Source organism: Dermacentor silvarum, chromosome 11 (genome assembly GCF_013339745.2).
Source record: "Dermacentor silvarum isolate Dsil-2018 chromosome 11, BIME_Dsil_1.4, whole genome shotgun sequence".
NCBI lineage: Eukaryota > Metazoa > Arthropoda > Arachnida > Ixodida > Ixodidae > Dermacentor > Dermacentor silvarum.
The window spans coordinates 17,507,930-17,530,541 of NC_051164.1; positions in this window are offsets into that span (position 1 = coordinate 17,507,930).

Below are 22,612 nucleotides of genomic sequence, written 5' to 3' on the forward strand. Positions count from 1 at the left end.
CAGTGGTACTCGCCGCGCTGGCATTACTACTGGTGCTGAATCCTTGCGCAAAACCATGTGGTACTGTCGATGCAAGCAGCCAGTTCCCTGAAATAAATCTGGGAATTCCTTCATAATGTCAGAGGTGCCCTCTTTGCTGACCGTGTCTACGTTGCGCGACACCAGACCAAGAGTTTCACTTGCGGCTAATCCCAGAATAGCGGGGCTGCTCTTTTTCACCACGAAAAAGGAGATGCTACAGGACCGATGATTCATCTCAACTTGCAGCGTTGCCACACCGACGTGCTTGATAACACCTCCGCTATATGACCGCAGGACAGCACAACTTGGGTCAAGCTTCAGGTCCCCCTTGCACCTTCGGTAGATGGAGTAAGGCAGCAGATTGGCCTGGGAACCTGTGTCAACCTTAAGCCCCACTATTTGACCCGCAACCTGTGCTTTAACCGTCCAATCTTCCGTGCGGTTGACATTGCAAATTTTCACATCCAAAACGCTAAAGTCATCGCTGTCTTCGTGCACATCGTCTACTTGCCGTTTCGTGCAGCACATAGCGAAGTGATTTTTTACTTTACACACGAAGCAAGTCTTTTCAAAGGCTGGACAGCTAGCACGCGCGTGGGAACGATTGCATCTGGCACAAACGTGCTGTTGCAATTTTTTGACCACGGCTATCTGGTTGTCTGCATGGGACCACGCTTTATTCTGCTGGGCGGATACTTCCATGCCTCGGCATATGTGCCCTGCCTTGAGGAGCGTTAGGTCCTTTTCCTTGAGCATTTTCTCCCGCAGCTTGGTGTTGTTTGTGCCGAAGACTATCTGGTCTCGGATCAAGGACTCTGTCAAGGGCTCGAAGTTACAGCTGCGTGCCTGTCTCTTGAGGTCACGTAGAAAATGCTCAAAGGGTTCGTTCGCCTTCTGCTTGTGTTCTTGTCCGGAACAGGTATCTCTCAAAAACATCATTTTGCGGCTCCTGGCAATATTCAGTGAACTTCTTTAAAACGGTCTCATAATCTTGCTTGCTTTCGCCCTCCTCAAAAGAAAAATTGTTGAATACCTCGAGCGCTTCGTCTCCCGCGAAGCTCAGCAGAAGCGCGGTCTTGACAGCTGGAGTCCTGGGTTCCTTCGCTGATGCTGTCGCCTCCAAGAACAGCTCGAACTTCTGTTTGTATTTCTCCCAGTTCTTTGCCGTGCTTCCGGATAGCAGCAAGGGTTCTGGTGCCTTGAGAAGTTCCATGTCCTGGCTTTGAATCGCATTCACCGGTTGCTGCTTGCTGTTCGTGGGCCGATTACATCTACGCCGCGGAGCGACGCGCCCACTTCTGACACCATGTATCAGTGACGAGTGTGACGAGTGGAAGCCAGTAACAAAAAGAGCGTTTATTCATACGACGAATGTATATATATATATATATATATATATATATATATATTGCAATGGGGATGTTTTCCTTGCAACACTCGATCTGGCGTTAGAACGGCAGACTGAAACAAGTCAAAAGGAGCTATGGCGATGCGGGCGAGCAAGCGTTGCTTGTCTTCTTCTTCCTTCACCAGCACCATGGCCCAGTCCCTTCAGTACAATCACTCCCCACCAAAAGAGGAGCCATCCTGGCGACCTAGGGGCAGGAGAAGACAGGGGGGTCGTGGCACTGCTTTAGGCGGGAGACGTGGACAATTTCCTGGCCGCGACGACGCTGGTCGGAAGACGCGTCCTTCGGCTCGATGAGGTAGTTGACTGCGGATGTTTGTCGCAGTACCCGATAGGGACCATGGTACTTGGAATGCAGTTTGGAGGAAAGGCCCGGTGGAGTAGACGGCACCCACAACCAGACCAGCGAGCCGGGAGTAAAGGACGTAGCTGTAGTGGACGTGTCGTGGCGATGCTTTTGGCGCCACTGGTCCTGGGATGTGAACGAGCGAGCGAGCTGGCGACATTCTTCCGCGTATGCAGCCGCTCGTGAAACAGTCGTCGACTCCGAAGCATCCGGCCGGTAGGGTAGAATTGTGTCCATTGTGCAGGAAGGTTCGTGTCCGTAAAGAAGAAAGAAAGGTGAAAATCCAGTGGTGCTTTGCGTTGCAGTATTATATGCGTACGTTACGAAAGGCAGAATCCGATCCCAATTCGAGTGGTCAGAGGAAACATACATGGCCAACATGTCGCCAAGGGTGCGATTAAAACGCTCTGTCATGCCATTAGTTTGGGGATGGTATGCCGTGGTAGTGCGGTGAATGATGCGACACTCCTTTAGCAACGCTGTAATGGCGTCAGAGAGGAAAACGCGACCGCGGTCGCTCAGTAATTCTCGAGGTGCTCCATGCCGTAATACCAGGTTCTGAAGGATAAAACGAGCAACGTCTTTTGCCGTGGCAGATGACAGGGCTGAAGTTTCAGCGTACCGCGTAAGGTGGTCAATAGCAACAATAACCCAGCGGTTGCCGCTGGGAGTGCTGGGAAGCGGACCGTATAGGTCAACGCCGACGCGGTCGAACGCTCGAGCGGGGCATGGTAAAGGCTGCAAGGGACCGGCAGCAAGTTTAGGAGGCGTCTTGCGGCGTTGGCACAGGGGGCATGACCGGACATACTGGCGAACGAAACGATACATACCGCGCCAATAGTACCGAACCTGGAGGCGAGAGTATGTCTTCAATACCCCAGCGTGGCCGCATTGTGGGTCATCGTGGAACGTGGCGCAGATGTCGGAGCGGAGATGTCGGGGAATAACAAGCAACCACTTGCGACCGCTGGAGTTGTAGTTGCGCCGGTAGAGGAGGTGATCCCGAATAATAAAGTGCGTGGCTTGGCGACGGAGCGTCCGAGAGATCGGCGCTGGCGACCGGCTAGACAGGAAGTCGAGAAGCGAACAGATCCATGGGTCCTTGCGCTGCTCTGATGGCATGTCGGAAATGTTGAGGGCGAAGGCACCGCAGGCGGAAATCGATGAGCAGATAGGATCAGGTGACAGGGGTGACCGGGAAAGAGCGTCTGCGTCTGAATGCTTGCGGCCGGAGCGATAAACAACACGGATGTCGTATTCTTGTAGGCGTAATGCCCAACGAGCGAGCCGACCAGTTGGATCTTTGAGTGAAGACAACCAGCATAGGGCATGATGGTCGGTCACGATGTCAAAAGGGCGCCCATACACGTAAGGTCGAAATTTTGCGATAGCCCAAATAATGGCCAAACATTCCTTTTCAGTAACGGAGTAGTTCGCCTCAGCTTTGGTAAGGGTGCGGCTGGCATACGCTACGACGTACTCATCGAAGCCATTCTTGCGCTGTGCAAGAACAGCACCTAGCCCGACACCACTAGCGTCCGTGTGAATCTCAGTTGGAGCAGAGGGATCGAAGTGGCGCAGTACTGGCGGTGAAGTGAGAAGGCGGCGCAATTCTTGAAATGCGTCGTCACATGCCGGGGACCAGTCCGGTAGCTCGGAACGGCCGGTAAGAAGCGCGGTCAAGGGGGCGATTATGGAGGCAAAATTGCGGACGAAGCGGCGGAAATAGGAGCATAAGCCGATGAAGCTGCGAAGCTCTTTCAGGGTAGTTGGTTTGGGGAACGCGGATACAGCACTAAGTTTCGTAGGGTCCGGGAGGATGCCGTCTTTTGAGACCACATGACCGAGGATAGTAAGCTTTCGAGCGCCGAAGTGGCATTTCTTCAAATTTAGCTGCAGTATTTGCGGCATTAAAGCAGAAATGTCGGCAGCGTCGCGGCTAAAATCCAAGGGAGCGAGATCCGCGGTATCCTGCTGAGCAGCACAACGTGTTGTGGCACGCTGCTTGATCAGCTCGTCGTACTCCTGACAGAGCTGAATTACCTCGGCAACGGTCTGGGGACTCTTGGCGACGAGCATCTGGAAGGCGTGGTCATCGACGCCTTTCATGACGTGCTTGATCTTGTCAGCTTCGTCCATGGATGAGTTGACGCGCCGGCAGAGCGAGAGCACGTCTTCAATGTAGCTGGTAAAGCTCTCGTCAGTGCGTTGAACGCGACCACGCAATCGCTGCTCAGCACGAAGGCGGCGAACGGCGGGACGGCCGAAAACCTCAGTCAAAGTGCTTGCAAAAGCGGACCAGGTGGTAAAACTGGTTTCATGATTTCTGAACCAGAGGTTTGCCACGCCCGTCAAATAAAAGCCTACATTAGTGAGCTTGTCGCGGTCGGACCACTTATTATATGCGCTCACACGGGCGTATTCGGCGAGCCAGTCCTCGACGTCGAGGTCCTCTGCTCCGCTAAAGATAGCAGGATCACGCTGCCGGACGACGCCAGGGCAGACAATGGTCGGGGGTACGGGAGCAGCAGCCTGGGACGGTCCGGGATCATTCATCGCAGGAGCTCTTGGTAGCGTCCGACTGCGGAGTTCCAGGATGTGGAAGAGAAACCCAGCACCTCCACCAGATGCAATGGGGATGTTTTCCTTGCAACACTCGATCTGGCGTTAGAACGGCAGACTGAAACAAGTCAAAAAGGAGCTATGGCGATGCGGGCGAGCAAGCGTTGCTTGTCTTCTTCTTCCTTCACCAGCACCATGGCCCAGTCCCTTCAGTACAATATATATATATATATTGTTACGGGGAGAATATATATAGAATGGATATATTTACAGGGTAAGGCGCACAACGCTGCAGCAATCGTTTAGGGGAGCGCGTGCACACCAGAAAAACCACCCGTCGTCGTCGTCATCGTCCAAGCACCGACCACAGGATCGCCGCTCGTGACATTACCCGCCGGCGGCAGAAGCACCGTCCCGGTGCAATTAGGGCCCGGGCTGAGAGTGGTACGGTTTTAGACGGGAGACATGGACTATGTCACTCGCGATTGTTGCAGAGGCCGACGTAGGATTTAGCGGTGCGATTTCATAGGTCACATTAGTGACTTTGCGTACGACGCGGTAAGGGCCAGCATAACGGGAGAGAAGTTTTTCGCATAGGCCAACGCGACGTGACGGGAACCACAGCAAGACGAGCGATCCTGGAGGGAAGTTCACCTCCCGGTGTCGGCGGTCATAGAGACATTTTTGTTTGACCTGTGAAGCCGACAAGCGATCGCGGGCAACCTGACGGGCGATGTCAGCACGGGCAAGAGCATCACGAGCATAGGCAGAGGATGTGTCTGCGTGAGCATGAAGTATGGTGTCCATAGGTAATGGTGGGTCGTAGCCAAACAGTAGATAAAAAGGTGAATAGCCAGCTGTGTCGTGACGAGAAGAGTTGTAGGCGAAGGTCACAAAAGGCAAGTTAATGTCCCAGTCTCGGTGGTCCTCAGACACGTACATAGCAAGCATATCTGTGAGAGTACGGTTGAGGCGTTCAGTAAGACCGTTTGTCTGTGGATGGTACGCAGTGGTGAACTTGTGATTGGTCTTGCAAGAACGAAGAATGTCGTCGACCACTTTAGACAGGAAGCAGCGGCCGCGGTCCGTGATTAACTGACGAGGAGCACCGTGGCGCAGGATGACGTCGTGAAGAAGGAAATCGGCTACATCTGTAGCACAGCTGGTGGGAAGTGCTCGTGTAACAGCGTACCGCGTTGCGTAGTCAGTAGCGACTGCAACCCATCTATTGCCAGTGGTTGACATGGGAAAAGGCCCTAGAAGATCGAGTCCCACCCGGAAAAATGGTTCATCAGGGATGTCGAGGGGCTGAAGGTTGCCAGCAGGCAGTAGGGCAGGAGTCTTGCGTCGCTGGCAGTGGTCACAAGCCGCAACGTACTGTCGCACAGAACGGTAGAGACCAGGCCAAAAGAAGCGCCTACGGATGCGATCATACGTGCGTGACACGCCTAGGTGTCCGGCCGTCGGTGCATCGTGAAGCTGGCGCAAAACAGTAGAGCGAAGATGCGCGGGGACAACAAGCAAGAGCTCAGCGCCGTCAGGCCGGGCGTTGTAGCGGTGTAAGGTGTCATTGTGGAGCGCAAACATCCGTAGGGAAGGGTCAGGGTGCGGCGAGTTGAGACCGTCTATAATAGGCCGCAAAGATGAGTCGCGGCGCTGTTCATCAGCTATGTGGGCGAAGTCTGTAATGGCCAGAACAAAGGTGTCAGATTCATCTTCCAGTGTATCAGGGGGATCGACCGGGTATCGTGACAAGCAGTCAGCGTCTTGGTGAAGCCGTCCAGATTTGTAGAAAACAGAAAATGAGTACTCTTGCAAGCGGAGTGCCCAACGGCCAAGGCGACCAGTGGGATCCTTGAGCGAGGAGAGCCAGCAAAGCGCATGGTGGTCTGTAATAACTGAAAAGTGCCTGCCATACAGGTACGGACGGAATTTTGCGATGGCCCAGACGAGTGCTAAGCACTCGCGTTCTGTGATAGAGTAATTTTGCTCCGATGGCGACAGAAGGCGGCTTGCATAGGCGACCACGCGGTGGAGGCCGTGCTGCTGTTGTGCAAGGACGGCGCCTATGGCCACTGGCGTCGGTACGAACGTCCGTGCTGGCTGACGGGTCGAAATGTGCTAGAACAGGTGAGTTCGTTAGGATGGCAACGAGCGATGAAAAGGCGTCCGCTTGGTCACGACCCCAAGTGAAAACGACGTCCTTCTTGAGTAGGCCAGTTAGAGGGCGGGCCACTTCCGCGAAGTTCTGGACAAAACGACGGAAGTATGAACACAGGCCAAGAAAACTGCGGACATCCTTGGCCGACCGTGGAGTAGGGAACTGACTAACCGCGCGGACTTTGTCAGGGTCTGGCTGCACGCCTGCAGCGTCAACAAGGTGGCCGAGAACGCAGATTGGACGGTGCCCAAAGCAACATTTCGACGAGTTAAGCTGAAGACGAGCGCGGCGAAAAACATCAAGGACGGTGGACAGGCGAGTGAGATGGCTCTCAAACGTAGTCGAAAAAACGATAACATGGTCCAGGTAGCAAAGGCATAAGGACCACTTGATGCCTCGAAGAAGAGAGTCCATCATGCGCTCGAAAGTAGCAGGGGCGTTACATAGGCCAAAAGGCATCACTTTAAATTGATAGAGGCCATCAGGAGTCACGAAGGCGGTCTTCTCGCGGTCTTGGTCGTCCACAGCGATTTGCCAGTATCCTGAGCGCAGGTCGATGGAAGAGAAATATCTGGCGCCGTGCAAGCAGTCCAGCGCGTCATCAATACGCGGGAGAGGATACACATCCTTCTTGGTAATCTGGTTAAGGTGGCGGTAGTCTACACAGAATCTCCAGCTATTGTCCTTCTTTTTCACGAGTACGACGGGAGAGGCCCAAGGACTGCATGAGGGTTCAATTATGCCTTTGCCCAGCATTTTCTCCACTTCCTGTTGGATGACAGCACGCTCCGGAGCTGACACACGGTAAGGCCGTCGGTGAATAGGACTCGCATCGCCGGTATGAATGCGGTGGGTGACGACGGAAGTCTGGCCCAAAGGACGGTCGCCAAAGTCAAAGATATCCTGGTAGGAAACCAGCACGCGGCGAAGGGCAGCGGACTGTGCCGGAGCGAGGTCTCCTGATATCATGCGGGCGAAGTGGTCGCAGGACGAACCTGACTGCGATGACGGTGGTGAAAAATCCGGTGGAGGTTCTGTGGTCAAGGCAGAAACCGTGTGGCCGGCCAATGGGGTCAGATGAGCGAGTGATATGCCACGAGGAAGAACTTGCGTCGAGTAGCCAAAATTGAGGATGGGAAAGGCGGTGCTGTTGTTTCTAACTGTCACCACCGTATAGGGTAGCGCGACGTTGCGTGTCATGGCGACCTCAGGAATAGGGCAGGCAACGTAGTCGCCGTCGGGTAGGGGCGGAAATGCTGACAGCTGGACGTATATTGCGGCTTGCGGAGGCAGTCGAAGAAACTCGACGGAGCGTAGCCGGGGTGGGCCGGCATCAACGTTGTCGGGGCACGAAGGAAGTTCTAGCCGGAGAAGGCCCGCGGAGCAGTCGATAAGGGCAGCGTGAGTGGACAGAAAGTCGATTCCCAAGATGAGGTCATGGGGGCACTGTTCTAGAACAGCAAAAAGAACAGATGTGTGGCGACCAGAAATAGTGATGCGTGCAGTGCACATTCCAAGTACGGCAGGTGTACTCCCGTCGGCTACTCGGACGGTAGGTGAAGTCGCGGGCGTCAGGACTTTCTGGAGGCGGCGCCAGAGGCTCGAGCTCATTACAGAAATTTGTGCGCCGGTATCAACAAGAGCGGTAACTGCCACACCATCAACCAGAACTGCAAGAAGGTTGCATCGGGTATAGGGACAATCAGAGGATTTTCAGGCCGGGTCGTAAATGCAGCGTCACCTCCGGGGGCTGCACTGGCTAGTTTTCCGAGAGGCGGCCAAAGGGAGACCGAGAGCGGCGAGGTTGGGGCGAGCGGGACTGACGGCGCTGGGGCGATGGTGAGCGGCTGATCCGGTTTTCCCGCTATATATAAATATAAATATATATATATATATATATATATATATATATATATATATATATATATAGCAAGCTGTATGATAACAACGTGTGGTCATTATCTATGGTTCGTTTCACTGGCAGTGGCGCATGCGCACGCATGGCTTACAAGCATTGCTCAAGACAGTGGGTACCATTCGAGGTACCTTCAGCCTCTCGATATTGCCGCCGGGCCATTCTTTCGAGAGGGTTTCGGTCTCCTTGGCCCTTTCCCCCAGCCCAGCTTCCAGAACAGATGAATCGCCCTGGCTACTCATTACGCGACGCACGACGCTATCGCTCATGCTCAACACGCGTGACAACTTACCTGTGCTAGTTTGTTGGCGTCCCAAGGGAACCAAATTAAATTGTTTTTACAATCACCGGCACCGGGACGCATAATTTTAACCATGTTCTTCTGTGCTACTTTGGTCCTCTTTCCACTGAGTGGGGCCCTCGAAAAAACTCCTTCCAGGCTACAAGGGCCCCTACTGCGTTCTACGTCAAATGACCAACATCAAATATGTCTCCTACGGCGTCTTTCATGCCGAACGGCTAAAGCCCAACCGCGCTCTTTCTGGTGGTACCGTTTGACGTGTAATGACGATGCTTTTTCAGCCGGGGGTAATGTACAGTGAAGTAAAGAAGAAAAAGAACCTCATCAACTCCGAAACTGGACGAAGCATCAACACAGCCTGGCCGGACTCCCTGCCGTTTCCTTCAATGCTATCTGTCTTAATAAGAACGCCATGCGGAAATTGTTATATACGTAACAACATTAACTCTAACATAAGGTGCTTACACATAATGCTCCTAGTTCGCAAAGGCTAACACAATTCAATTTTGGTCTTGGAACCTTCATCATCATCATCAATGTTTATGTCCACTGCAGGATGAAGGACTCTCCTTGCAATCTCCAATTATCCCGGTGTTGTGCGAGCTGATTCCAACTTGCACCTGCAAATTTCCTAGCTTCATAACCCAACCTAGCCTTCTGCCGTCCTCGACTGCGCTTCCCTTCTTTTGGTATTCATTCTGTAACTCTAATGGTCCACCGGTTATCCATCCTACGCAATACATGGCCTGCCAAGCTCCATTTTTTAACAGCGGAGCTGTTTAAGCCGACCGTCGGTCCGTGGAAAGCAAACAGAAAATGTGGGCGGAAAGGGTACAAGCGCAATGGCATATACCCCTGTGAATTAAAAAATGTGGGCGGAAAGGGTACAAGCGCAATGGCATATACCCCTGTGAATTAACGAAGGTGTTTAAGTCTAGCCCAAATACGTTGCCAATATTTGCGATAGCCAATTGATGGGCAATCAATAGCTAATCGATAATCGATCAATATACAATAAATTCCGGGAAATGTCGGAGATGACTTGGTAGTGCTTGCCCTAGCTCAAATACGTGGCCAATGCCTTGTGATAGCCAATCGATAGGTAATCAATCAATAATCAATAAATTCCGGAAAATGCTGGGGATCACTTGGTAGTGCTTAGCCTAGCCCTAATACATGGCCAATCTTGCGATAGCCAATCGATAGCCAATCAATATGTACCCGATAATTGTCCAATAATCAGTAAATTCCGGAAAATGCAGGGGATGACTTGGTAGTGCTAGGTGCCTATCAGCTCCGCTGTTTCTTTAGCGTTAATTGCGCCACTAGTGCAAGCTGCGCTAATTTTTTTTCTCTTAATTTCAATTAGAATATCGGCTATCCCCGTTTGCTATCTGATCCACACCTCTCTTCATTTCCCTTAACGCACGTTATACTTGTACCTTATATTGGCACCTTGTACGTGCAGAATTCGATTTTTGGACGCAAAGACACTGTTCACATCCTCTTTCAGGATCACTGTTTTAGAGCGCAGCTCTTAGACCCTGTAGAAACTTGTTCCTCGCTCACCTGCGGCCACCATCATCAACGTCACTGTTGTTCCATTAAAACTCCATGTTTGCTCATCGACCGCTCTTCCTGTGTGGTCCATCGCGGGCTTCTACAAAATGGTGCCAAAACCTGGGGGAGCGTTTCCTGCAGGGCGTCGTAGTCGAACGAACGAGCAGCGTGAAGCATGAAATAGCGGAGCGCAGTGGGAGTGTAAAGACTGCGATGGCGAAGAGAGCGCGAGGAGGAAAGAGGAGCAGAGGGGTGCCTTGAGACGGAAAGCGCAGGAAGGGGGCATGGCGAAAGCTTGAGAAGAAAGGCGTGGTGCCGCGCTAGATGGGCTCGCCGGTGACGATGGCTACAAGATGGAACCAGAGAAGCGCGCGTCCACTGTCCACTGTTCACCGTTGACGCCACCGATACCATACATGGAAACAAAGCGCTGCATGAGCGGAGGTCTCTGCGGCTGCTGCTGTGAATCGCGCCCACGCGTCACCCATTGGTGATGCGTGGGCACGATTCGGATCACGACTGCCTCGCGATCTGCCGATTAGCGACGCAGTCGTGCCACGCTTCGCTCCATTTGCAACGTGCCGCACGAGATTTATTGTCCGCGCCAGCCAATATATCGAGAAATGAAAACACGTATAGAGCTGCGCTCAAATTTCGCATTAGGGAATAACGTGCACTCCTGTGAATTTTTAACAGACAACAGTCGTTGGCACTGCTAGATTTCCGCAAAATAAGATGAAGTCATACTTGCATGTAGTTTTCTGACCAAATAGGATTCAGGCGTACTTGAGCACACGCAGACTCACATAACCTCCATTTTACTCAGTGAGAATCCTACACAGTCGTACTAAGTTCGACTAGCTCAGACCCAGATACACACTCAGACTCACATCGACTCACTCAAATTCACACTTCTAGCACTCAAATTGCTTCACTCATTCTCAAATTCACGCCCACTTAGCTTCGCTTCCGCTTACTCAGGCTCACACTACTAGGAATCCCTTATTGCGCTCTCTGAGACATACCGCTGTATTATGAAACTATCTGACTCGAAACTCTTCTTCCACTGTACCGAGTCGAGGACACCACCGCCCCTGGACTGAAGAGGACAGCACGTTTCTCAACAGCAGTGATGCACTCTCAATGAAGCGCAGTGACTTCTGATGTTGAGGGGCAGCACTCCCATCTGCGCTCTTGAGCTGAGCTGGAGTGTTGAGTAGAGCAGCCTTTTACCATACGGAGGCCAGATTCACTGTCTGAGTGAGAGTGCCTGTCTAAGTTAACTTCTTCTTAGTGAGTGGACTCATGAGGGAGTATGCCCATCTAGGGTGCTCAAACGTTTAATGCGGCGCACCACGGTAGCCCTGTTGCTCTGGCGTTGCACTGCCAAGCTAGAGGTTTCGGGTTTGATTCCCGGCTGCGATGGCCGAATTTTCAAAGGCGCGAAACAAAAAGCACCCTTGTGCTTAGATTTAGGTGCACGTTAAGGAATCACAGAAGGTCAAAATAATCTTTAGTCCTCCACTAAGGCGGGCCTCATAATTACATCGTTGATTTGGCACGTAAAAAAACAGCATTTAATTCTTCTTCTATTTTCCGTCCTGGGCGAAAGTGGCTGGCCTGGCCGCGCGTCAGTCGGAGGACACATGCAGATTGAACAGTTTCAAGCGGGAATCATCGACAATTTTTCTCGTACGCCAGCGAAGTTCTGTAAGACACAGATAGGAGAAACGAAATAGTTCAGGCAAGAAGCTTGCATGAGGAGCTCAAACAACCTAAACAAAAATGGCTGACAAACTATTCACACAAAGACGACGAGCACACACACGTCTAGAGCAAGACTTCGAAGTGAGGTCAGGATGTGTAGCAGTAGCGGTGCTGCCAGCGTCGCGCAATAGGTCACTATAGCTTCTCGACAACATTATCTTGCCAAGGTAAAGGACGCTAATTTCGTCAAAGTTTGACACCTATTTAGCAGGCCGAAACCATACGCAACGAAATCAGTTCCTATTCGTAAAATAGAAACGGTGTGGTCTTTTTGGCTATGTTTATTATTATAAACGACGAGTCGGTGGCACTTGGCGAGTCTTGAAATACACAAGTTCCTGAGAAGAGCTGTAGTTTGAACTGAAACAAAGAAGAAAGTTGCATCAAGGGCAGAATAACGCGAACGTCCGTAGACTAGGAAACACAGAGAAAAGCCAGTAATATTTTGTACGGCGCTATTGTAAGGAAATGTTAGAATTGGAAGGATGTCTTCCTAGTTTGTGTGATCGGGCCGGATGTACACCCGTGAGCAAAAGCATACGGACCAGGGGTTGCGCAATAAAGTCGATTTTTTTCTCTGCTTGTGAACGTAACTTGAAATTGAGGACTACAGTCCAAACTTGGCATTGCGATATTTTCAGTGTACCCAATTATTCCAGTTTATGATTGTTAATTACGAAGAAATTCAGTTCTTTCGGTGAGCCTGTGGTCCGTATACTTTTGCTCACGGGTGTACATAGTGATTACATCGCACAGTGTGTCGTGAAATAACTCAGTCAAGCCTTTGGTCTTGGAGTAGTAGGTGAAGGTCTTTTTGTGTACTCCATTATAAGGAAAAAGAACGTCAGTAATAAGCTTGAACAAAAATTATTGCGGCGATTACGAAGAAACGAGTGCCCGTGGCGGAAGAATGTGTTGCGCAGAAAGATACTGGGGAATCCCGTGGACCTGGCGGAGTACAATTTAAGGGTCTGAGCATTACTAGGCAGGTGGTCTATGGCAGCTAAAGTTGAAAAGTAACTGCGTAACGGAAGAATAAGATGGCCCATAAAAGTCAATACCGATGGGTGCGGCGGGACACGCAATGGTTGGAGCAGTCCAGCGAGACTAGACGTCGACTGTTCGCGGCATTGCGAGCTCGTAAGACGGCTTTATTCGTCGATTACTTTGCTGTTGTGACTTCTTTCACTTGAACTATCAAAATTACAGCACTGATGTGTCTGCTTGCGTAAAAAGGCTTAACTATACCCCGCGACAACTTTCTGCGGCAGCGCAGCGAAAGCCACGTAGCCGAAGAACACATTTTAGTGCGAACGCATTATATGGCTCACGAAGCGGAAAATGCCGCGGCGTGGCCGCAGATGATACAACAAGTCACGTGGTCAGAGAGACGCGTTCACGCCATTGCTCCGATGCCGCTCATCTTGCCAGCGTTCCCCTACTGCACCTCCCTCGGTGAAGGCGCTGGCGGTACTGGTCCACTGCCACTCGGTGAGGTGATGTCGGTGAGTTCTGTCGTGCGCTCCGACGGACGAACCTTCGACAGAGATGGTACGAAAAGTCACTTGGTCACAGAGACAGACCGTGCTGGTGGCTGTTCTACATACCGGATGTCCCACGTAACTTTTATGAAACATTAAAAATATGCAACTGCCGTGCAGCTGGACAGAAGCAAGGCAATACTGTTTGCCGTCTCTTGGAGATACTCCGACAATTTTTGCATTATGCCTAATTGCATGATTTGCCTGAATTATTTATTAATCAACTACTTCGGAAAATTGTAGAGCAACATGAAAAACTCGCGAGTGCCTCGAGCGGCCAGCCTCGCGGTAATTTTGCGTGTATTCGTGGGCTTCTTTCACGCCCGCAAAAACACTTTTATGTAGCACGTATTGAGCAACAGAAAGGTGTGTCGGGAGTTTTTCATGTCGCTCTACAATTTTCTCAGCGACGCTTTCCATCGACGTAAGCTACGGCAAACAACGTTACCTTGGTTCTGTCTGGCTACGTGGCATTTGCATAGTTTCAATGTTTGGCCAAATTTCCGTGGGACTCCTTGTATAGTGCCGTGCGCCGCGGCACTTCCATGGTGGGTGCGGTGATTTCGGCGAGTTCGGTCGTGCGCTCCGGTGGACGAATCTTCAACTTCTCATTTAGTAGCTGCAACCGGCTCCGTTGGACATGCGCTAACGTTGGGCAGTACCCTAACGAGGCCGAGGCAAGTGATTCGAGAAATGATGCAAGGCAACGTGAAAACAATATCACTACGTTTCGTAAAACAAGTCGTCGTCGGGAAGACGTCGCAGTACTTTCGCATTGATCGGCGTAGGGATACCCAAGTGCCCTTGACATTTTACTGCGTATAAACATGTAGTCCGCAATTGTAAGCAACTAGAAGCTACGTACCATGAAACAAACAACATCGCTCATTTATCTTTTTGCTCGAGATTCATTTCATAACAAGTAAAAATATTGCTTGAGAAATAAATTTTAGTTGCTCGCTATTCCTATTGTAGCTTTTTGGTCTGGTTTTCCTCGGTCCTGTAAACCGCCAGCAAAACGTCGGTACTACCTGGCGTAGTAACACAAGTGAGAGGGTGCGCGTAGCTTTGGCTGCGCTGCCACAGAAAGTTCTCGTCCGATATAAGCCTCTTTATATAGGCCGCCTAAGTTATCTAAGGCCATCTTATGTCCCTTTTTCTTTCTTCTATTTGTTCTTTAGAAGTATCAGCTCGATATGCTCGAATTGCAACCTTTTGTCATCACGTGATCGGCATCTCCGTTTTCGTCATGTCGACGCCAGGTAGTCGTATTTCCATACTTTCATAGCAGATTGGACCAGATTTCATGGGTTTCGCATGGAGTTTGGGGCGTGCGGCAGTGTCAGTGCAACGTTTCCCTGTAAATAAATTCCGCGCTTGATCGTGTTCTGTGCGCCATCGATATTTTTTGCAGCGCACGTAGCACCCCTTAAGCAATTTGCAGAGAATATTATTGAATTTGCTAACGTTCAATATTAAATGATGGTCGACAGCCTGAAAAGGAAACTCGCAGAAATAAAGGCATACACCGCGAAGCACTCGTGGTTCACCGAGGCTATGCATCGACACGTGCTGTATCCTGTTGAAACGTTTTGGTCGCGATCACATCGAAAGGTTGGAGCTTTGCTCTGAATAAAACATCAGCAAAAAAAGGAACAAGAAGGCAGCTGTTTTCTTTATTTTACTCTACTAAAACTGCCGCAATCAATCCTACTCAATATCAATCAATCATATTCAACAAAAGCTGTTGCCCCAAACGGATTTTCTTAAGCGCGGACCGAAAATGGGCACCAGAAGCTTTTACACATTTCTCGCAAACATCTCATTAATTTGAAGGGTTACGTTAAACAAAAATACAGCCAAGGCATTCGCCTAGCTCTCGAAAATTGTAGTACTTCATTTCAGTACCTGCAGCTGCCAAGCGCGTCTAATGTTCTACCCCTTGGTTGAAGCTACTGTCCCCTGTGTTTAATCTTCCAATATCAAACGGTATAAGATTCATACCAGCTAGCTAGCACGCATATTTAACAAAACGAAGCACTTTCTTTATTCGTGCAAGAAGTGGAACGCTACCCTCAGCCTGCTAGGGTAGCGTGAATAGCGTAAGAAAACATGTGACTACACGAACAAGCAAACAACGCGGACGTTGAGTAAAAAAAATGCATTGTTTTACGGCGCCAAATACGAAGTTCAAGAAGCCGCAAATAATTCGGTAAAGCCAAACAAGAAGGAAAACCACCACAGATAGTTGATAAAGTAAGTACAGGCACATGCTTCGATCACTTTGCGCGTGTGACACACTGTTCACTTCAGGCTATCGCAATCAGGAAATGCCTTAAAGCTTGTATGTCGGTGATTGTGTTATCTAAGCGTCTTTACATAATCTGCATAATTTCTTTAGCGCCATGACATCTTTCTATTTCTTCCTTTTTTTCTTGAAATATCAGCTGACAAAAACTTACAATAGTGTTCTTAAATTTGCTTATTATATATTGTCACGGCTCACTGGAGACAAGAGCGAAGAGCGGTATTTAATTGAGGCAATGAGGACAAAGCGCTCAGTTCAAAACTTCGTCTTCTCTAGCACCTCGCTTGCAAGCTCGAGGTCGTCGTCTTTGTCGTCAGCGTGGTTGGGCACAGATAGCGTCGCGGCATTTGCCCCCTCCATAAGGAGCATCGACCCGATGCTCGGCGGGTAGCACCCGGTGATCAGCAAACCAGAGAGTACCCATGTCATTCAGAAACATAGGGTTTCATGCGCACCACGTGCACAGTCTCAGGCAGGTTCATACGGCGCCTCGAGCAGGATGGGCTGTCAGGAACAACTTCATAGTTGACGTCGCTAAGGCGTCGTAGAACCTTGTATGGTCCGAAGTATCGGCGTAGAAGTTTCTCCGCGAGGCCCCGGCGGCGTACGGGAGTCCAAACCCAGACTCTTTGGCCGGGATGGTAGACGACGCATCGATGGTGTTGATTGTAACGTCGAGCATCTCGCTCTTGCTGGCCAGTTATGCGAACGCGCGCGAGCTGTCTTGCTTCTTCGGCGCGCGCTGTAAAATCTGCGGCGTCAGTCTCGGAATCGCTGGAATCATGAGGCAGCATAGCATCCAGCATTGTAGTCACTTCTCGACCGTGGAGGAGACTGAATGGTGTCATTTTTGTTGTTTCTTGCCGAGCCGTGTTATAAGCGAACGTGACGTAGGGTAATATTTGGTCCCAGTTCTTGTGGTCCACATCGACATACATGCACAGCATGTCTGCGAGAGTCTTGTTGAGGCGCTCCGTAAGTCCATTGCTTTGCGGGTGATAGGCTGTCGTCCTTCTATGTGCCGTGCCACTGAGCGTTAGTACAGTTCGCAAAAGTTCAGCCGTGAACGTGGTTCCCCTGTCGGTTACGATGACCGCTGGAGCACCGTGCCTCAGGACGACGTTTTCAATGAAGAACTGTGCGGCCTCGGCTGCTGTGCTGCTCGGAAGTGCCTTGGTTTCTGCATATCGCGTAAGGTAGTCTGTCGCAACTATGATCCACTTATTTCCGGCGGCAGATATTGGGAATGGGCCCAAAAGGTCCATCCCAATTTGTGCAAACGGCGTTTCCGGCACTGGAACAGGATGTAATAGTCCGGCAGGTTTCGCAGGTGGTACTTTTCGTCGCTGGCAGTCAAGGCACGTTCGAACGTAGTGCTTCACCTGTGCTGCAAGCCGTGGCCAGTAGTACTTCTCTTTGATCCGCGCTAATGTTTTTGTGTACCCGAGGTGGCCTGAGGTAGCTTCATCGTGACAGGCCTGCAATATTTCATTGCGGAGAGTTTTAGGGACGACTAGTAGATATCTGTTCCCTGTTGAAGAGAAGTTCTTTCTAAAAGAACACTGTTGCGTATGCAGAATGATGACAGGTCCCTTGAGAACAATCCAGGCTTGTTTGTGGTGCGGCCTTCTAAGAAATCAATTACAGAAGCGAGCTCCTGGTCCTCTTGTTGTTGTTGAGAGATGGTGGCCGCATCAACAACTCCTAAAAAGCCTATGGATTCTTCATCATCTCCGCCTGACGACTCGATCGGCGATCTGGAAAGGCAGTCAGCATCTAAGTGCTGCCGTCCCGATTTATAGACCACTGTCATGTCGTACTCTTGAAGCCGTAGGGCCCAGCGTGCCAAACGTGCAGATGGATCTTTCATGTTGGTCAACCAACAGAGAGAATGGTGGTCACTTATGACTTGAAATGGGCGGCCGTATATGTACGGGCGGAACTTGGTAACTGCCCATACTACAGCCAAGCATTCCTTCTCTGTGGTGGAGTAGTTCGATTCGGCACGTGACAGTGTTCTACTCGCGTAAGCGATGACTCGCTCAGCGCCGTCTTGCCGCTGAACAAGGACGGCGCCTAGACCCACGTTGCTGGCGTCGGTGTGGATCATTGTGGGCGCATCCACGTCAAAGTGGGCAAGAACAGGTGGAGTTTGTAGACGGTGCTGCAACTCGTTAAATGCCGCCTCCTGCTCCTCGCCCCACACAAACGCGACATCTTCTCTGGTTAGGCAAGTCAGCGGTGAGGCGATGCGTGCAAAACCCGCAATAAATCGCCGGTAATATGCGCATAGGCCCAGGAAGCGTCTGACTGCCTTCTTGTCCGTAGGCCTTGAAAACTTTGCGACAGCTGCGATTTTCTCAGGATCAGGTCTGACACCTGTGTGGCTTACAACGTGACCCAAAAACTGCAGTTCTTCATAGCCAAAGTGACACTTTTCAGGTTTTAAAGTAAGCCCAGCGGACCGTATGGCTTGAAGAACTAACCGTAGCCGTCTGAGATGTTCATCAAATGTGGCAGAATAAACAATCACATCGTCTAGGTACACTAAGCAAGTCTTCCACTTAAGGTCAGAGAGAACGGTATCCATTAGCCTTTGGAACGTGGCTGGGGCGGAGCACAAACCAAAAGGGAGAACTTTGAATTCATAGAGCCCATCAGGCGTCACAAAAGCAGTCTTTTCGCGATCCCGTTCATCGACCTCTATTTGCCAGTACCCACTCTTTAAGTCCATTGACGAGAAGTACCGAGCATGCCGTAGCCTGTCGAGGGAATCGTCGATGCGTGGTAAGGGATACACGTCTTTTTTCGTAATCCGATTGAGCTTGCGATAATCGATACAAAACCGCAGGCTACCATCCTTCTTCTTAACGAGTACCACGGGTGACGCCCAAGGACTTTTTGACGGCTGGATGACATCATCTTCTAGCATTTTCTTGACTTGCTGCTGTATTGCTTCACGCTCTTTCTCAGCCACGCGATACGGATGCTGACGGATGGGTATTGCTGTTTCCTCCGTAATAATGCGGTGTTTCGTCAGTGGTGTTTGACGCACTCGGGACGTTGTAGAGAAGCAGTCCTTAAAATGGTCAAGCAGTTCCCTGAGACTTTGTTTCTGTTGCGGCGCTAAACCTGGGTCAACGTCGACGACGGGTGCATGTGGCATCGTATCGGTGGTTGATTCCTCTTTGACAGCAAAGCAGTATTGAACGTGGTCAATTTCGTCAAAGTATGCCACAGCGGTGCCTTTACTGATGTGCCGGCGTTCATTAGTAAAATTTGTCAGTAGTACCTCTGTGCGACCACCGATTAGGCTGACGATACCCCGAGCGATAGCAACACCTTGATGGAACAGAAGTGCAGTTAATTGTTCGGCTACACCGTCCTTGTCAAACTGTTCTCCGCAACTGACGGAGACAAGACTGCATGATAGTGGTGGTATGCAGACGTCGTCGTCGGTGACACGTAACGATGTACGTTGGCGCTCGTCGTCGTGGCTCGTGTCTATACTGTTCGATAAGGTTATCTCGCCATCCCGTATGTTAACCACGGCGCCGTACTCCCGCAAGAAGTCCATTCCAAGGATGAGTGATCTGCAGCACTCTTTTAAAATCATAAAAGAGGCGACAAAAGCTGTATTTCCTATCTGGAGTCGTGCAGTACATTTTCCTGTAGGTGTCATTATCTGGCCCCCGGCATTTCGAATATGAGGGCCCGTCCATTGCGTTTTGACTTTCTTAAGCCGGTCTGCCAACTGCTCACTCATTATCGAAAAGTCTGCGCCAGTATCAACCAAAGCTGTCACGTCGTGTCCATCAATCGTTAAGAGTAGGTCGGCACTCACAAATTCGTCGGTGTTCCGTTTCTCCGGGTTGCTCTGCTCCTTGCTCAGTAATGGGGGATTTTCGGCGGTTCGACGACTTGCAACCTTCCCCCGGAGGTCGCTGATTTCAGTTTCCCCGCCGTGGGCTTGGAGAGCGGCCTCTTACCACGTCGGCGAAACTGCGACGGTCCGGCGAAGAATAGCGTAACGGAGACGGCGAGCGCGACCGGAGATTAGCTGAGCTGCCTTGTTCCCGAGTGATGCTGTCGTCGAAGCGTGGATTTCTCTCTGGAAACTGTCGCGGAGTAGCAGGTGACATTTCCTGGATGCCACCCTGGCGATGAGGGCAAAAACGATAAATGTGCCCTGGTTCGCCACAGTGAAAACACAATGGTCGGCGATCAGCAGTGCGCCATACGTCGGTCCTGCGAAGCTGGGGTCGCCTGAAATGCTCTCTCTGTATCCAGGCAGCAGTAGGTGGCCGCTGGTGGTACTGCTGTACTGGCACGGTAGAAAGAGGGCGACGGACAGCGTCTGCGTAGCTATATGCACGTGGCTCGTAGCGTGGCTCGAAGCGTGGCTCGTAGCGTGGCTCGTAGCGTGGCTCGAAGCGTGGCTCGAAGCGCGGCTCGGGACACGGTTCAGGGAGTGGCTCAGGAGATGCAAATGCTTGCCGGATTTCTTGGCGGACAACTTCAGCGACCGAAGCAACAGTAAACTCCTTCGGTGTCGCAGTTTGCTTCGCAATCTCCTCGCGAACAATGTCTCTGATCAGCTGACGCAGCGAGGTCTCGTCGGTCACTGCCAGAACTGCGGCTCCTGCAGGTGCATCGTTAGTTAGGCGTTCGTTTTGCCGGCTACGCTGCTGGAGCGCCCGCTCAATTGCTGTGGCTTCCTTAATAAATTCTTCCACTGTTGTAGGCGGGTTTCGCACGAGACCAGCGAATAGCTGTTCTTTGACGCCGCGCATGAGATGGCTCAGCTTCTTCGAATCAGGCATGTTGGGATCCGCGCGGCGAAACAAACGAGACATGTCCTCGGCAAACATGGAGACACTTTCGTTGGGTTTCTGAATGCGCAACTCGAGAAGGCGTTGTGCATTATCTCGGCGATCAGTGCTTCCGAAGGTATCAATTAGCCGACGGCAAAATTCGTCCCACGTAGTCAAATGTGCCTCGCGGTTTTGAAACCACGTCCTTGCGCTACCGTCAAGAGCGAAGTACACATTGGAAAGCTTCTGGTCCGGACGCCACTGATTGACCCTAGCCACGCGTTCGTACTGGTCCAGCCAGTCTTCGGCGTCTTCATACGTGTCACCGCGGAAGCTTTTGGGGACTAGATTGTTCTGAACAGTCACCTGTGTTGTACTTGCAAGCGCCATTTCCTGAGTCGGTGCGGTCGCTGACAAACTTCCTTGCAAGAGACCGAATTCCGGGCACAGACCTTGCAGGCGGCGGCTTGCGCGGTGCACAGGTGTCTCGACGCGTGGATGATGTCTTGAAGGGCTGGATGCAGGGCTACTCGCCGGAGTCGTCCCAATCATTAGGCGAGGATGCGATACCCAGCACCTCCACCAGTGTCACGGCTCACTGGAGACAAGAGCGAAGAGCGGTATTTAATTGAGGCAATGAGGACAAAGCGCTCAGTTCAAAACTTCGTCTTCTCTAGCACCTCGCTTGCAAGCTCGAGGTCGTCGTCTTTGTCGTCAGCGTGGTTGGGCACAGATAGCGTCGCGGCAATATGAAGCAATAACAAGCAGTTATTGGCAAATGTGTTTCTTCATCGGTAGTAGAAGTTTTCATAATTGTCTTCAGTTTCGATTACCAAATATGTGGTCTATAAAATTAGAACTTCTGCGCTTCCAGCCCACCCAATCTAACTTTAGAATTGTCCACAAGATAGCATGCCATCTCGCTTTTATAGTCCGGTTGTTAGAAACAACTGTCACTCGAAAAAAATATCATAACAAATATAACGTCAAAAAATACAAGATCAATCATACTATATTAATAACAATCCTGTGTATGTGTTACTTCCGTCAAATATCTAGGCGCAACCCTGGCATCAAACATTTACTGGACTACACATACCAACAAGATATATGGAAATGCCTCCCGGTCCTTGGGATATTTACGCCGGAACTCCGTAAGGACGCCGACTAATGTCCGCACATTAGCCTATTACATTTGTTCGCCCTGAACTTGAATTTGTATCTTCAGTATGGTCCCCTCATTCCATTTATTTAACCGTATTCTAGAATCAGTTCAGAATAGAGCCGCTCGATCCATCTCAAACATTACAACTACAACGAAAGTAACGCAAATTAAAAACAATTTATCAATTCCTTCTTCGAACACTCGTCGTGATGTCGCACTTTTATTGCTGTTTCACAAGTACGTTCACGGATCAAGCCATCACCAATAGTTCTCCAAGTCTGTCCATTCACCCCACGAAGATTACATAAATCTTTCTTCACACGCATCTATGGTAAAACAGACGCTTTTAATCATCTGCGTTTCCACGTGTCATCCGCTTGGGGAATGGCCTTCCCGATATCCTGGTAGCTGAAGCTAACAAAGAAAAATCCGTCACGACATAACCATGCATTTCTTTAAATAACTTCTTGTGTGCGTTGCTTCTGGTATGCATTTTTTGTTCTTTTTTATCTGAGGATTTTAGAGTTTGTGTAACCTTGATTCTTCCTTGTATTATTATAACAAAGTGCTCTTATGTTCTATAATTGTAGGCTTTTTAGGCTATGTAAAATTTTGAAGCTCCCGTACCCAATGCCCAGTCTTTGGCCCTGTAAGGTAATTTAAATAGCATAAATAAATAAAAATAAATAAATAAATAAATAAAACATAAATAAATAAATAATACATAAATAAATACATAAATA